Raw genomic sequence first — 16,348 nt, forward strand, 5'->3', positions numbered from 1 at the left:
ATTTTATTTATTTATTTATTTTACATTAATTACAGTTTCTTTACATTGCATCCCATGTGTAGCCCATTCCCTCATTCCATCCCAATCCCACTATTCCTCCCTCGTCTCCTCCCTCCCCCTTTCTAAGTCCACTGATAAGGGAGGTCCTTCTCCCCTTCCATCTGACCCTAGTATGTGAGGTCTGATCAGAACTGACCACAATGTCCTCCTCTGTGGCCTAGTAAGGCTGCTCCTCCCTCGGGGGGGGGGGGGATGGAGGTCAAAGAGCCAGCCACTGAGTTCATGACAAAGACAGTCCCTTTTCCCATTACTAGGGAACCCCCTTGGATGATAAAATGCCCTGGGCTACATATGAGCAGGGGTTCTAAGTTATATCTATGCATGGCCCTTGGTTGGAGAATCACTCCTAGAAAAGTCCCCTGTGCCTAGAAATATTTGGTCCTTTTGGCACTCCTGTACTCTCCGTGTCTTACTAACTCCACCTTCTTTCATATGATTCCCTGCACTCTGCCCAAGGTTTGGTTATGAGTACTAGTATCTGCTTTAATACCCTCATACGTAGAGTCTTTTAGAGGTCCTCTGTGGTAGGCTCCTCTCCTGTTCCCTGTTTTCTCATCTTCCGATTTCTATCCCATTTGCCTATCTCAATGAGGATTGATTATGTTACCCCGGGACCTCCTTCTTCTGTAGGTGCACAGATTTCAGTATGTTTATCCTATCTTATAGGTCTAGAATCCACTTATAAGTGAGTATATACCATGTGCATCTTTCTGCTTCCTGGGATACCTCACCCAGGATGATCTTTTCTAGTTCCCACCATATGTGTGCAAATTTCATGATTGCATTGTTTTTAATTGCTGAGTATATTCCATTGTGTAAGTGTACCACAGTTTCTGTATCATTTCCTCAACTGACAGACATCTGGGTTGTTTACAGATTCTGGATATTATGAATACAGCTGATATGAACATAGTTGAAGAAATGACCTTGCTGTGTACTTGAACATATTTTGGATATATGCCTGGGAGTGATATAGCTGGATCTTTTTTTTCTATTTTTTATTTTATTTTATTTTTTTAATTTAATTTAATTTTTTATTATTAGTTACATTTCATTAACTCTGTATCCCAGCTGTATCCTGCTCCCTTATTCCCTCCCAATCCCACCCTCCCTCCCTCATCTCCTCCCTGTCCCTTTCCAATTCCACTAATTGGGGAGGACCTCCTCCCCTTTCATCTGACCCTGTTTTATCAGGTATCTTCAGGACTGGCTGCAAAGACCTCCTCTGTGGCCTAAAAGGACTGCTCCTCCCTTGGGGGTTGGGGAGGTCAAAAAGCCTGCCATTGAGTTCCTGTCAGAAATAGTCCCTGTTCCCCTTACTATGGGAAACCAATTGGTTACTGAGCTACCACAGGCTACATCCGAGCAGAAGTTCTAGATTATAGCCATACATGGTCCTTGGTGGAGTGTCAGTCTCAGAAAAGACCCTGTGCCCGGATATATTTGGTCCTTTGGAGCTCCTATCCCTTCCATGTCATAATAACTCCCCTTCTTTCATATGATTCCCTGCACTCTGCCGAAGGTTTGGTTATGAGTCTTAGTATCTGCTTTGAAACACTGCTAGGTAGAGTCTTTCAGATGCTTTCTGAGGTAGATAGACTCCTGTCATACATCCAATGCACATCCCATTTTTCTCTCTAAGTGAGGATTGATCATCTTACCCCATGTCTGCTTTCTTGTTTATCTTTTTTAGGTATATAGATTTCATTATGTTTATGATATCTTGGAGGTCTATATAAGCGAGTATATACCATGTTTGTCTTTCTCCTTCTGGGGTACTTTACTCAGAATGATCTTTTCTAGATCCCACCATTTGCCTGCAAATTTCATGATTTCCTCTTTTTTGATTGCTAAGTAGTATTCCATTTTGTAAAAATACCACAATATCATCTGGGAATAGTGATACTTTGACTTCTTCCTTTCTAATTTGTATCCACCTGATCTCCTTTAGTTGTCTTATTGCTCTGGCTAGGACTTCAAGTACAATGTTGAAGAGATATGGAGAGAGTGGACATCCTTGCCTTGTCCCTGATTTCAGTGGGACTGATTTAAGTTTCTCTCTGTTGAGTTTGATGTTAGCTTGCTGTATATTGCCTTTACCATGTTTAGGTACATGCCTTGTATCCCTGATCTCTCCAAGATTTTAAACATGAGTGGGTGTTGGATTTTGCTAAATACTTTTTCGGCATCTAAGGAGATGATCATGTGGTTTTTCTCCTTCTATTTGTTTATATGGTGGATTACATTGATGGATTTCCATACATTGAACCATCCCTGCATGCCTGGGATGAAGCCTACTTCGTCATGGTGGATGATATCTTTGATGTGTTCTTGGACACAGTTTGCAATTATTTTATTGAGTATTTTTGCATCAATGTTCATAAGAGAGTTACGTCTGAAGTTCTCTTTTTGGTTGGGTCTTTGTGTGGTTTGGTATCAAGGTGACTGTTCATAGAATGAGTTTGGTAATGTTCCTTCTGTTTCTATTTTTGGAATACTTTGAAGAGATTTGGAGTTAGCTCTTCTCTGAAGGTCTGGTAGAATTCTGCGCTGAAACCATCTGGCTTTTTTTGGAAGGGAGAATTTGATGACTCCTTCTATTTCCTTGGGGATATAGGACTACTCAATCTTTCCACCTGATCTTGATTTAATTTTGGCAAGGGGAATCTTTCAAGAAAATTGTCCATTTCATTTAGATTTTCAAATTTTGTGGCATATAGGTTTTAGTAATAACACCTAATGATTGTTTGGATTTCCTCAGTGTGTGTTGTTATGTCTTCTTTTTCATTTCTGATTTTGCTGCTTTGGAAAGTTTCTCTCTGCCTTTTAGTTAGATTGGCTCTGGGCTTGTCTATCTTGTTGATTTTTTCAAAGAACCAGCTTTTGGTTTCATTGATTCTTTGAATTGTTTTGTTTCTAATTTAATTTCTGCCCTGAGCTTGAATATTTCCAACCATCTATTTCTCTTGGGTGTGTTGGCTTCTTTTGTTTCCTAAGGCTTTCAGGTGAGCTATTAAGTTGCTTGTATGAAATGTTTCAAATTTCTTCTTGAAGGCACTCAGTACTATGAACTTACCTCTTAGCACTGCTTTCATTGTGTCCCATAAGTTTGGGTATGTTGTGCCTTCATTTTCATTGAATTCTAGGAAGTCTTTAATTTCTTTCGTTATTTCTTCCTTAACCCAGCTGTCATTGAGTAGCAAGTAGTTCATTTTCCATGTGTTTGTATGCTTTTTGCTATTTCTGTTGTTGTTGCGGTCCAACATGGTGGTCAGATAGGATACAAGGGATTATTTCAATCTTCTTGTATCTGTTGAGGATTACTTTGTGACCAACTAGATGGTCTATTTTGGAGAAGGTTCCATGAGGTGCTGAAAAGATGGTATACTCTTTGGAATATGGGTGAAATGTTCTGTAGACATTAGGTCCATTTGATTTAAGGACTCTGTAAGTGTCCTTATTTCTCTGTTTAACTTTTGTCTGAATGATCTGTCCCTTTGTGAGAGTGGGATGTTGAAGTCTCTCAATATTAGGGTGCTGGGATCAATGTGTGATTTCAGCTTTAATAATGTTTCATTTACAAATGTAGGTTTTCTTTTTTTTTTTATTTGTGGCATAGATGTTCAAAATTGTGATGTCCTCCTGGTGGAATTTTCCTTTGATGAGAATGAAGTGTCCCTCCTCCTCTTCTTTGATTAATTTTGGTTGAAAGTCTATTTTATTAGATATTAGGATAGCAACCCCACTCTGTTTTCTGGGTCCATTTGCTTAAAAAACATTTATCCAGCCCATTACTCTGAGTTAGTGTTTATCTGTTACAGACGTGTATTTCTTGGATGCAGTAGAATGTTGGATCCTGTTTCTGTACATATTCTGTTAGTTTTTGTCTTTTTATTAGAGAGTTGAATCCATTGATGTTGATAATAAATGTTAGTTCCTTTTATTGTGGAGTTGGTGGTCTTACTGTGATTCATTGATTGTTTTCTTTTAATTTTTTTGGGGGGCTGGGTTATCTGTATCCTATGTTTTCTGAAGGTGTAGCAGGCGCTGGTAATGATCGCTGGTGCAATTCGTTTATGCTACTGGTATTCTGCTCTGTCTGAGCTCCAGGCTTTATTTGCCTAAACTCCACTGGTTTACCTGCAGAACAGGGACTTCAATGTCCCAAGAATTCCTCTGTTTCCCACAGTGGATGTGTGGATGGGAAGGATCTGATGCCTGGCTGCTAGCTTAGAAGGACCCTGGATCTGGGGCTCAGCAGGCACTTCAGGGTGCACTCACTCTCTAGTGGGTCAAATCAGCAAGCACCAGGGTTCCCCTTGCTCTCTACTCTCAGGTTTGGACCTGCTGAATCAAATGCAGGAAGACAAGCTCCGTTTGCTCTCCTTTTGCTTTTACCTCTCCTTCCTTTCTTTTCTTCAACCTTCTTCCTTCTTCATGACCCCTCCTTCTCTTCTTCCTCTTTTTCTTCTTCTTATTCCTAACAGGGTCTTTCTCTGTACATTTAGCTGGCCTTGAAGTCATGATTACCCTGTTTTCTCCAATGTGCTGGCATTACATGTCTATACCAAAAGACCCTTTTAACCATGAATTAACTTATTGATGACTGAAAACTTATATTATAAATTATTTGCCTCATAATGTGGAAAAGAAGATAATGAGGGACATTTCATTCTCATCAAAGGAAATATTAACCAGGAGGACATCATAATCCTGGACATCTATGTCCCAAATACAAGAGTGCCTACATATGTAAATGAAACATTATTAAAGATTAAATTAGACATCAATCCCAACACTTTAATAGTGGGAGACTTCAACACTCCACTCTCACCAAGAAACAGATCATCTAGACAGAACCTAAATAGGAAAATAAAGGCACTTACAGAGGTCCTAAATTATATGAACCTAATATGTGTTTAGAGAACTTTTCACCCAAATTCAAAAGAGTATACCTTCTTTCAGCACCTCATTGAACCTTCTCCAAAATAGAAAATATAGTAGGTCACAAAGCAAGCCTCAGCAGATACAAGAAGTTTGAAATAATTCCTTGTCTGACCACCATGGACTAAAGCTGGACCAGAGAGAGAGAGAGAGACAGAGAGAGAGAGAGAGAGAGAGAGAGAGAGAGAGAGAGAGAGAGATAGCAAAAAGCCTACACACACATGGAAACTGAACAACTCACTACTCAATGAGAGCTGGTTCAGGGGAGAAATGAAGAAAGAAATTAAAGACTTTCTAGAATTCAATAAAAATGAAGGCAGAACATACCCAAACTTATGGGACACATTGAAAGAAGTGCTAATAGGGAAGTTCATAGCACTAGGTGCTTTCAAGAAGAAATGTGTAATATCTCATACAAGCAAGCTAATGGCCCACTTGAAATTCCTAAAAAAAAAAAAAAAAAAGAAGCAGACACACCCATGAGGAGTAGATGGCTGGAAATAATCAAACTCAGGGCTCAAATAAATAAATTAGAATCAAACAAAATTGTTCAAAGAATTAATGAAACCAAGAGCTGATTCTTTGAAGAAATCAACAAGATAGATAAATCCTTAGCCAAACTAACTAAAAGGAAGAGAGAAACTATCCAAATCAGCAAAATCAGAAATGAAAAGGAAGACATAACAACAGACACTGAGGAAATCCAATCATTAAATTTTACTACAAGACCCTATATGCCACAAAATTTAAAAATATAATGGAAATGGACAATTTTCTTAATTCCATTTACCAAATTTAAATCAAGATAAGGTAGAAAGATTGAATAGTCCTATATCCCGCAAGGAAATAGGAAATTACAGAAAGAAAATCCTTCACATTAGCCACTAATAACAATAATGTACCTTGGTGTGACTCTAACCATGCAAGAGAAGACCTGTTCAAAAAATAAAAAACTTCAAGTCCCGGGAGAAAGAAATTGAAGAAGATATCAGAAGATGAAAAGATCTCCAGTGCTCATGGATCAGTAAGATTAGCACAGTAAAAATGGCCATTCTGGTAAAAACAATCTACAATTTCAATGCAATTCCCATCAAAATACCAACATAATTCTTTACAGACCTTGAAAGAAAAATTCTCAACTTTATATGGAATAAAAAAAAAAAAAGATCTTGTACAACTTGTACAACAACAGGTAGTCTAGAGGTATCTCCATTCCAGGTCTCAAGCTGTACTACAGAGCAATAATAATAAAATTGCATGGTACTGACATTGAAACAGAATGGTGGATCAATGGAATAAAAATGAAGTCCCAGAAATAAAGCCACCCACTTATGGCTACTTGAATTTTGAAAAAGAAGCCAAAACCATTCAATGGAGAAAAGACAGCCTCTTCAACAAATGGTGCTGGTCCAATTGGATGTCTACATGCAGAAAAAAATGAAAATAGATTTGTATTTATCACCTTGCACAAAACTAAAGTCCAAGTGGATCAAAGACCTCAACATAAAACCAGACACACTAAATCGTTAAAAAGAAAATTGGGGAATAGCCTAGAACTCATTGGTATAGGAGACAACTTCCTTAACAGAACACCAACAGCACAGGCTCTGAGAGCAACAATCAATAATTGGGACCTCATGAAAGTGAAAAGCTTCTGTAAAGCAAAGGACACTGTCATCAGAACACAATGACAGCCTACAGACTGGGAAAGGATCTTCACCAACCCTATATCTGAAAGAGGGCTAATATCCAGAATATGTAAAAAACTCGAGAAGTTAAAAAGGAACAAAACAAGTAATCCAATTAAAACATGGGGTACAGAGGTAAATAGAGTATTCTCTGTAGAGGAATATAGAATGGCAGAGAAACACTTAAAGAAATTATAAAGACCCTTAGTCATCTTAGGGAGATGCAAATCAAAACGACCCTGAGATTTCACTTTACACCCATCAGAATGTCTAAGATCAAAAACTCAAGCAACAATATATGCTGGAAAGGATGTGGAAAAATGGGAACCCTCCTCCATTGCCGGTGGGAATGTAAACTTGTACAACCACTTTCGAAATCAATCTGGCAGTTTCTCAGACCATTAAGAATAGCACTTCCATCCTCTTTGCCTTTTGGAGTGGGGATTGAGCAATTTAGCCAGAGTCCTCCCTCTTGATTAGTTTCTTTAGGTGTACAGATTTTAGTAGGTTTATCCTATATTATATGTCTATATGAGTGAGTATATACCGTGTGTGTCTTTCTGCTTCTAGGATAGCTCACTCAGGATGATCCTTTCCAGATCCCACCATTTACCTGCAAATTTCATGATTTCCTTGTTTTTTATTGCTAAGAAGATGGACACCAAAAGAAGAAGAAAACAGGAAACAAGTTAGGATCTTCCCACAGAGGGCCTCTGAAAGGATCTGCCTTGCAGACTATCAAAGCAGATGTTGAGACTTATGGCCAAACTTTGGACAGAATGCAGGGAATCTTATGAAAGAAGTGGGAAATGATAGTCAGATCTGGAGAGGACAGGAGGTCCACAAGGAGAGCAACAGAACCAAAAAATTTGAGCAAAGGGTCTTTCCTGAGACTCATACTCCAACCAAGTACATTGCATGGAGATAACCTAAAACCCCTGCACAGATGTAGCCCACGGCAGTTCAGTGTCCAAGTGGGTTCCATAGTAATGGGAATGGGGACTGTCTCTGACATGAACTGATTGGCCTACTCTTTCATCACCTCCCCCTGAGTGGGGAGCAGCCTTACCAGGTCACAGAGGAAGACAATGCAGCCACTCCTGATGAGACCTAACAGACTAGGATCAGAAGGAAGAAAAAGAAACCCTCCCCTACCAGTGGACATGGGAAGGGTAGTGTGTAGAGAAGGGAGAGGAATGGAAGGATTGGGACGGGAGAGGGAGGGAACTAGAGGGGGCATACAAAATAAATAAAGTATAATTAAATATAAAAAAAATTTTTGAGTCAAAAAAAAATGAGATCTTTCTATGTTACGCAGACTGAAAAAAAAAAAGCTCGTGGACTTAAGTATTCATCCTGCTTTAGTGTTCTGAGTGTCTGGGTGACTCATGTCACACCATGTCTGGCTTAGTTTGTGCCTCTAATTGGTATGTGATGCCACTTGTTTCTACAGTGTCTATAGATATCTACCATGCTTGTTACTGTCTTCTCTTCACTGTTCTTAGTTCTCATTCACTTTTTGTTTTTCATACGTTTTATCTTTTATGGTTTTAATTGAGAATTTTGTATGATTTAGTTTTATCTCTTTAATAAAAGCCATTATACTTATTTGGAAAAAAAATAGCACTTCCTTAAGATCTAGTTATACCACTCTTAGACATATATCCAAAAAATGCTCAAGTACAAAAGGATATTTTTTCAACCATGTTTGTAGCAGCTTTTTTCATAATAGCCAAAAACTGGAAACAATCCAGATGTCCCTCAATGGAGAAATCGATATAGAAATTGTGGTACAATTACACAATGGAATAATACTCAGCAATTAAAAACAAGGAAATTATAAAATTTGCAGGCAAATGGTGGGAACTAGAAAATATCATTCTGAGTCAGATATCCCAGAAACAGAAAGACACACAATGTATATACTCACTTATAAGTGAGTACTAGACATATAAAAAACCTACATAATTCTGTAAACCTAAAGAAGGTGAGCTAGAAGAAGGGCCCTCGGTAAGATGATCATTCCTCACTCAAAAAGTCAACCAGAACAGACATTGGAAGGAGGAGAAACGAAGAAACAGGACAGGAGCCTACCACAGAGGGCCTCTGAAAGACTCTACCCAGCATTGTTTCAAAGCAGATACTGAGACTTATAACCAAATTTTGGGCAGAGTGCAGGGAATCTTAGGAAAGAAGGGTGAGATAGTAAGACCTGGAGAAGACAGGTGCTCCACAAGGATAGCAACAGAACCAAAATATCTGGGCTCAGGGATATTTTCTGAGACTGATACTCCAACCAAGGTACATTCATGGGTATAACCTAGAACATCTGCCCAGATGTAAACCATGGCAGCTCAGTATCCAAGTGGATTCCCTAGTAAGGCAAACAGGGACTGTCTCTGACATGAATTCAGTGGTTGGCTCTTTGACTGCCTTCCCTGGATGGGGGAGCAGCCTTGCCAGGCCACAGAGGAGGACAATGCAGCCAGTTCTGATGAGACCTGATAAGGTAGGCTCAGATGGAAGGGGAGTAGGACCTCCCCAATCAGTGGACTTGAGGGAGGGCATAGGAGGAAATAAGAGAGAGAGGGAAGAGTTGGGAGGGGAGGGGGGGCTACAACTGGGATACAAGTGAATAAACTGTAATTAAAATAAAAAATACTAATTTAATTAAAAACTAAAAATAAATAATTTCTGTTGCCAGGTGTAGCAGTGCACACCTTTCATCCCAGCACTTAGGAGATAGAGGCAGGTGGATCTCTGTGAGTTCAAGTGCAACCTGGTCCCAAAAAAAAATTTCCTGGATAGTTAGGGCTATATAGCACCACCCTGTCTTTAAAAAGTGATTTTTATAAAATTTGTGGTTTTTATAATGCCATATCATAAATGTATAAATATATGTATATATGTTTGTGTTTTAATTTCCCTTACTCCACCTTCCTCCCTTATTTTCTTCCTACCGCTTTCAAGTAGCCCCCTCTTCTTTATAATTCCCTTTCAAACATCTATGTTCATTTGTGATCCAGAGTTTAACCATGGCCATTAAAGCCTGATGACTTCATCGGAGGCTATGCAAGTAAAGACAATTCTTTGTTCCCTAGAATCTATCAGTAGCCAATAGTTCTCCAGGAAGGGGTAGGTATGTGTGAGTTTCTTCCTGATGCATGATTGACCGTTGAGAGGTTCAGTCTTGTGCCTGCAGCTATATCTTTTATGTTGCAATGGCTGTATCTTACTCAGAAGTTAGCATTTTGTAGCTATCCTCTCAGTCTTCTGGTTCTCACACTTTTCTGAGCCTTCTTCTTTGATACTCTCTGAGCCTTAGAGTGGGTGGTTTAAATGTTTAAATGCCCTATTTTAGGGATGGATGCTGAAATATCATTTACTGCCTGCACTTTTGCTAACCACAAATCTCTGAATTCACTGCTATTAACTGAAAAAAAAGACACTTTCTAATAAGACCGAAAGCAACATTTATCTACAGGTATAAATGTAAATATGTATGATACTGTCCGTTGCTATATCATTTTGGCTATGCAAGAATAGTTAGCTCCTCACTCCATGCCCACGTCCTCCTTAGCTGTGAGTTTTTGACTGGGTTTACAGTATTAGGCATGAATTCCCTTCTCCTTACAGGATTTCAAATTCAATCAGAAAGCAGATGGTTACCCCTCTAACAGACATGCCATTATTTCAACAGAAGGCACATCTGGGCCTAGCAGGTTAATATTATAGTTCATAATGTTCACATGTGAATTGAACCTCCATCATCCTGCATAGAACCTAGACAGTGGGAAGGAAACTTTATTTTCAGTTTCAGCTCAATTTCACTTTATCTTATCACAAAAGTACGAACTGTGCTAAGCAATAGAATCTTATCAACTAGTTCAGGTGGAAACTCAAGAGGGGTGGTGTTGGGGTGAATTTTCTTAAGTAAGGTGGAAAGATTGTCCATGTATTATTAAAAGGCTGATTTCTGTGCCCAGAATGTTGACTACAGGTGGGACCTTGGTATTGTCATTTTTTATTAAGTGTCTCCTGCCTCAATATTTTGTTAAAATTGTTCTCTGTCACCTTTTGATTGGTTGAATAAAGGGCTGAATGGCCTATAGCAAAGCCAGAAGACAGACAAAGACAGGGAGATAAACCTTCTAGGCTGAGAAAGGAACTCTGGGAAAGAAAGAATCATAGAAGAATTGGCCAGCCAGACACAGAGGAAGAAGCAAGTTCAAGGACTAAAGACTGAGAGGTAATGAACCACATTGAAAAATGTAGGTGAAGTGGAGGCTGCCTCTGACTCTGTTGCCTGCCTTTGGATCACTTTCCCCTATCTGCGCTATATCATCTGACCTCAGTGGAAGAGAATGTACTTAGTACTAATGAGACTTGATGTGCCATAGAGTGTTGGTACTGCAAGGGGCTACCTTTTCTGAGGAGAAGGGGAGAGGAAGAAAGGGGAAGAAAGAAGGAAGGTAGGATCAGGAGGAGAGGAAGGGGAGGGAGGTGATAGGGATATAAATTGAAAAAATATATAGCGCTAAACAGAGAACTCTCTGTAGAGGAATATCGAATGGCAGAGAAGCATTTAAAGAAATGTTCAACCTCATTAGTCATTAGGGAAATGCAAATCAAAACAACCCTGAGATTTCACCTTACACCCATGAGAATGGCCAAGATAAAAAACTCAAGTGACAACACATGCTGGAGAGGTTGTAGAGAAAGGGGAACCCTCCTCCACTGCTGGTGGGAATGTAAACTTGTACAACCACTCTGGAAATCAATCTGGCACTTTCTCAGGCAACTAGGAATAGCACTTCCTCACGATCCAGCCATACTGCTCCTAGGCATATATCCAAAAGAGGCTCAAGTACACAAAAAGGACATTTGCTCAACCATGTTTGTAGCAGCTTTATTTGTAATAGCCAGAAGCTGGAAACAACCCAGATGCCCCTCAACTGAAGAATGGATGCAGAAATTGTGGTACATCTACACAATGGAGTATTACTCAGCAATGAAAAATAAGGAAATCATGAAATTTGCAGGTAAATGGTGGGACCTGGAAAGGATCATCCTGAGTGAGTTGTCCCAGAAGCAAAAAAACACACACGGTATATACTCACTCATATAAACATACAACATAGGATAAACACACTAAAATCGGTACATCTAAACAAACTAAGCAAAAGAGAGGACCCTAACTAAAACTCTCAATCCCCATCCTGAAAGGCAAAGAGGATGGACATCAGAAGAAGAAGAAAACAGGAAACAACCTAGGAACCTGCTACAGAGGGCCTCTGAAAACCAGAAGAAGAAAACAGGAAACAACCTAGGAACCTGCCACAGAAGGCCTCTGAAAGCCTCTGCCCTGCAGACTATCAAAACAGATGCTGAGTCTGATGTCCAACTGTTGGGCAGAGCGAATGGAATTTTATGTAAGAAGTGGGAAATAGCAAGAGCTGGAGAGGACAGGGTCTCCACAAGGAGAGCAACAGAACAGGAAAATTTGAACACAGGGAACTTCCCAGAGACTGATACTCCAACCAAGGACTATTCATGGAGATAACCTAGAACCCCTGCACAGATGTAGCCCATGGCAGTTTAGTGTCCAAGTGGGTTATATAGTGATGGGAAGAGGGACTGCCTCTGACATAAACTGATTGGCCTGCTCTTTGATCACCTCCCCCCTGAAGGGGGAGCAGTCTTACCAGGCCACAGAAGATGACAATGCAGCCATTCCTCATGTCACTACTGATGAGAACTGATGGACTAAGATCAGAAGGAAGGAGAGGAGGACCTCCCCTATCAGTGGACTTGGGGAGGAGCATGCATGCAGAAAGGGGAGGAAGGGTGGGATCGGGAGGGGAGGAGGGAGGGGCTTATGGAGGGATACAAAATGAATAAAGTGTAATTAATAACAATAATAAAAAAATTTCAAAAAAAACAAATAAATATATAAATTAATGTGAGAAAATAAATTGGTTAATTTAATTTATAAGAGCTATTTGGGAGCAAGAGTAAATTTGTGCTGAAAGATACTATGAATTAAATATAAGTCTCATGTCATTATTCAGAGCTGGGGCAGGCATGCAAAATCCATACAGTTTTAGGATGGCAAGAGTCTCATTGTTTAAGGAGCCTCAGGGTTCTCCACGATGAACAACTCATTTTTTTTTGTCTTTTAACCTTTCTTTCTTTATTAATTACACTTTATTCATTTTGTATCCCTCCTATGGTTCTCTCCCTCCTCCCATCCCAATCCCTCCCTTCCTCCAACCTCCGCATGCATGCCCCTCCCCAAGTTCACTGATAGGGGAGGACTTCTTTTCCTTCCTTCTGACTTTAGTCAATTAGGTCTCATCAGGAGTGGCTGCATTGTCTTCCTCTGTGGCCTGGTAAGGCTGCTTCCCCCTCAGGGGGAGGTAATTAAAGAGCAGGCCAATCATTTAATTACCTCAGGGGGAGGTAATTAAAGAGCAGTTCATGTCAGAGACTTTCCTGTTCCTATTACAATGGAACCCACTTGGATACTGAACTGCCATGGGCTACATCTGTGCAGGGGTCTTAGGTTATCTCCATGCATAGTCCTTGGTTGGAGTATCAGTCTCAGGAAAGACCCCTGTGCTCAGATTTTTTTGTTTTGTTGCTCTCCTTGTGGAGTTCCTGTCCTCTCCAGATCTTACTGTTTGCCACTTCTTTTCTAAGATTCCCTGCACTCTCCCGAAAGGTTGCCCATAAATCTCAGCATCTACATTGATAGTCTGCAGTGCAGAGCTTTTCAGAGGTCCTCTGTGTCAGGCTCCTGACTTGTTCCCTCTTTTCTCCTTCTTCTGATGTCCAGCCTCTCTGCCTTTCTGGATAGGAATTGAGCATTTTAGCAAGAGTCCTGCCTCTTGATTAGTTTCTTTAGGTGTACAGATTTTACTAGGTTTATCCTGTATTATATGTGTATATGAGTGAGTATATACATGGTATGAACAACTCTTAAAAAGATATCACATATCTGGCATTGGAATTTCAATAAGCCATGGACTTTAGAAACAGCATGATTCAACTATGGAGGATACCGTTTATCATATAAGGAAAATTCATTTAATTAGGTGGTATATTTTTTAAGGGGTTATGCATTTTGAGATGTCTCAAAAGCTTAGCTCTATACCCTACTAAAGAGATTGAACAGTTTTACCTACTACAATACATCATTGCCTTGCACAAATAAATCATTAGTTATGAACATTCTTCTTTCATTTAAAATTTCCAAATAGCTCTTGAGTCAGTTTGTGCTTTTTTAAGAAAATATGTTCTCAGCTGGGTGCAGTGATGCACTCTTGTAATACCAGCACTCTGGGACTCAGAAGCAGGTGGATTTCTGTGTGCTTGAGGCCAGCCTGGTCTAATAGTTAGTCTGGTCACCCTTCCTTCATCTTTCCCTTCCATGCCCCTCCCCCATTCCACTGTAAGGTAAGGTTCTCCTCCCCTTCTATCTGACGCTAGCCTATCAGATCTCATCAGGACTGAGTGCATTGTCTTCCTCTGTGGCCTGGCAAGGCTGTAGCCCCTAGCGGGAGGTGATCCAAGAGCCAGCCAGAGACTTCATGTCAAAGACAGTCCCTGCTCCCCTTACTAGGGAACCCACTTGCATACTGAGCTGCCATGGCCTACATCTGAGCAGGGGATCTAGGTTATCTCCATGCATGGTCCTTGGTTGGAGTATCAGTCTCAGAAAAGACACCTGGGCCAAGAGTTTTGGTTCTGTTAGTGTGCTTGTGGAGCTCCTGTCCCCTCCTGGTTTTTCTATCTTCCCCTTCTTTCAGTCTACCCAAAGCAAGAAGGATGACCCTTAGGAAGTTGCTCAATCCTCACTCAGAAAGGCAAATGGGATAGACATTGGAAGCAGAAGAAAACAGGGAACAGGACAGGAGCCTACCACAGAGGGCTTCTCAAAGACTCTTCCCAGAAGTGTATCAAAATAGATGCTGAGACTCATAGCCAAAATTTAAAATCTTAGTAGATTCAACATACTTCTTTAATACAGACATGTCCATATTTCTTTAGAATGTATACCCAAGTTTCTGGGACGTGGGTACCTTGTTTGTGACATTCTCCTTATACAATTTCTCCTTGTTCTTCTCATGTGTTCAAAGTATAGTGCTTTGTTGATATATAACATACTTACTTTTTCTTGTTCTTTTGAGAAAGGGTCTTGATTAGTAGTCCTGGTCATCCTGGAACTCACTGTGTAGACCAGGATGGCCTGTGAGCTTGCAATGATTCTTCTATTCTTCTTTCCAAAGTGCTACTAGGAATATAAACATAAGCCATTCATTTGACCATACTAATTTTTTTTCTTTCCTCCACCCCAGGAGATATTTCATATATTTCCACCATTTTCACGAAAACTAAAATCATGGTCTCAGTTTGTTCTACAAAAATCATATTTCTGTATCTGTTTGACCTTAAATAATTTCTTCTTAACACAGTATGTCATTTGTTCACATCTTGAAAGTGAGAAGACACAAACTAAATGATCCCATAATTCATCTTCAGGTTTTCAGTCTTATGATCTATTATTATGTGCATAAATGTATCACTTTTACCCACGGAATCAATTTTCTTAAATGCCTTTCCCATTCAATGGCTATTTATTTAATGCTTGCTAGGTATAAAAATTCCACTCCAAAAGACAAAATAGGAGCAGGAAGAAAGCTTTATTCTGTTAGTGATAGATAATATCATTCATTGGCAAAAATTGTAATGTCTGGGTACTTTTTCAAGTCAGTGACAAGTAACCATGGCAACATAGGTTAAATTGACTATTGCTTTACAGTGAAGTGTCACATCTTTACAAATTCCTTCACTGCAGCAATGATACTGAAGTAAGAAAGCAATGATTCACTTCTCGGTTAAAATAAATACAGTAAGTTAGGTAATTTTAATGGACTATTCAAAAATTCTGTAAAAGACTATATAAGAGTTAAGATATCTCTAACTCTCAACAACAAAATAAGATTACCTTTTTTATGTGCCAAGTTGTCCATATCACTTATATTCAGTAGTCTCAGATCTTGTAAAATGTGATAATCAAGAATGGATTCATATTGTAAGTATATATTATAAATAAAAGGAAATCCAGCCAATTTCTCAAGCATTTACAATCAAGTCATATTTTTTAAAAAAAATTAACATTAACATTATAAAGAGTGATGAATGGAAAGATTCATGATATGTGGCGGAAATGACAAATAACCAGAATGAAAAATAGTTTTAAAGAACTACTTCTTTAAATCACTTTTAGAAATCACTTTAAATCACTTCTAGAAATCATTTTCTTACATTTGAACTGAGTTATTTATTTTATCTTAACTTATACTTGTGTTATTGCAACTTGTTTTTAACTCCAAGTTTTGCTTCTCGGATTAAGTTAAGCTTGGACAGTAATGATTGGTCATTCAATATGACAGGTTATGAGCAGTAGTAACAAAAGTCAAGTCCCCAATCCTTCTTTACCACTCTTTCAACTCCATCTTAGTTGGTTTCCCTCACAAACTTTCTGCCTTACTTCTAGTCAGTCAGTCCTTCATTTTTTCATTTCTATGAAAGAATTATTCCCAATGATATTAAATTCAATTCACTCCTAACAACTCTTTGATGCAATGGTT

The sequence above is a fragment of the Meriones unguiculatus genome, chromosome X, assembly GCF_030254825.1.
Source record: "Meriones unguiculatus strain TT.TT164.6M chromosome X, Bangor_MerUng_6.1, whole genome shotgun sequence".
Classification (NCBI taxonomy): Eukaryota; Metazoa; Chordata; class Mammalia; order Rodentia; family Muridae; genus Meriones; species Meriones unguiculatus.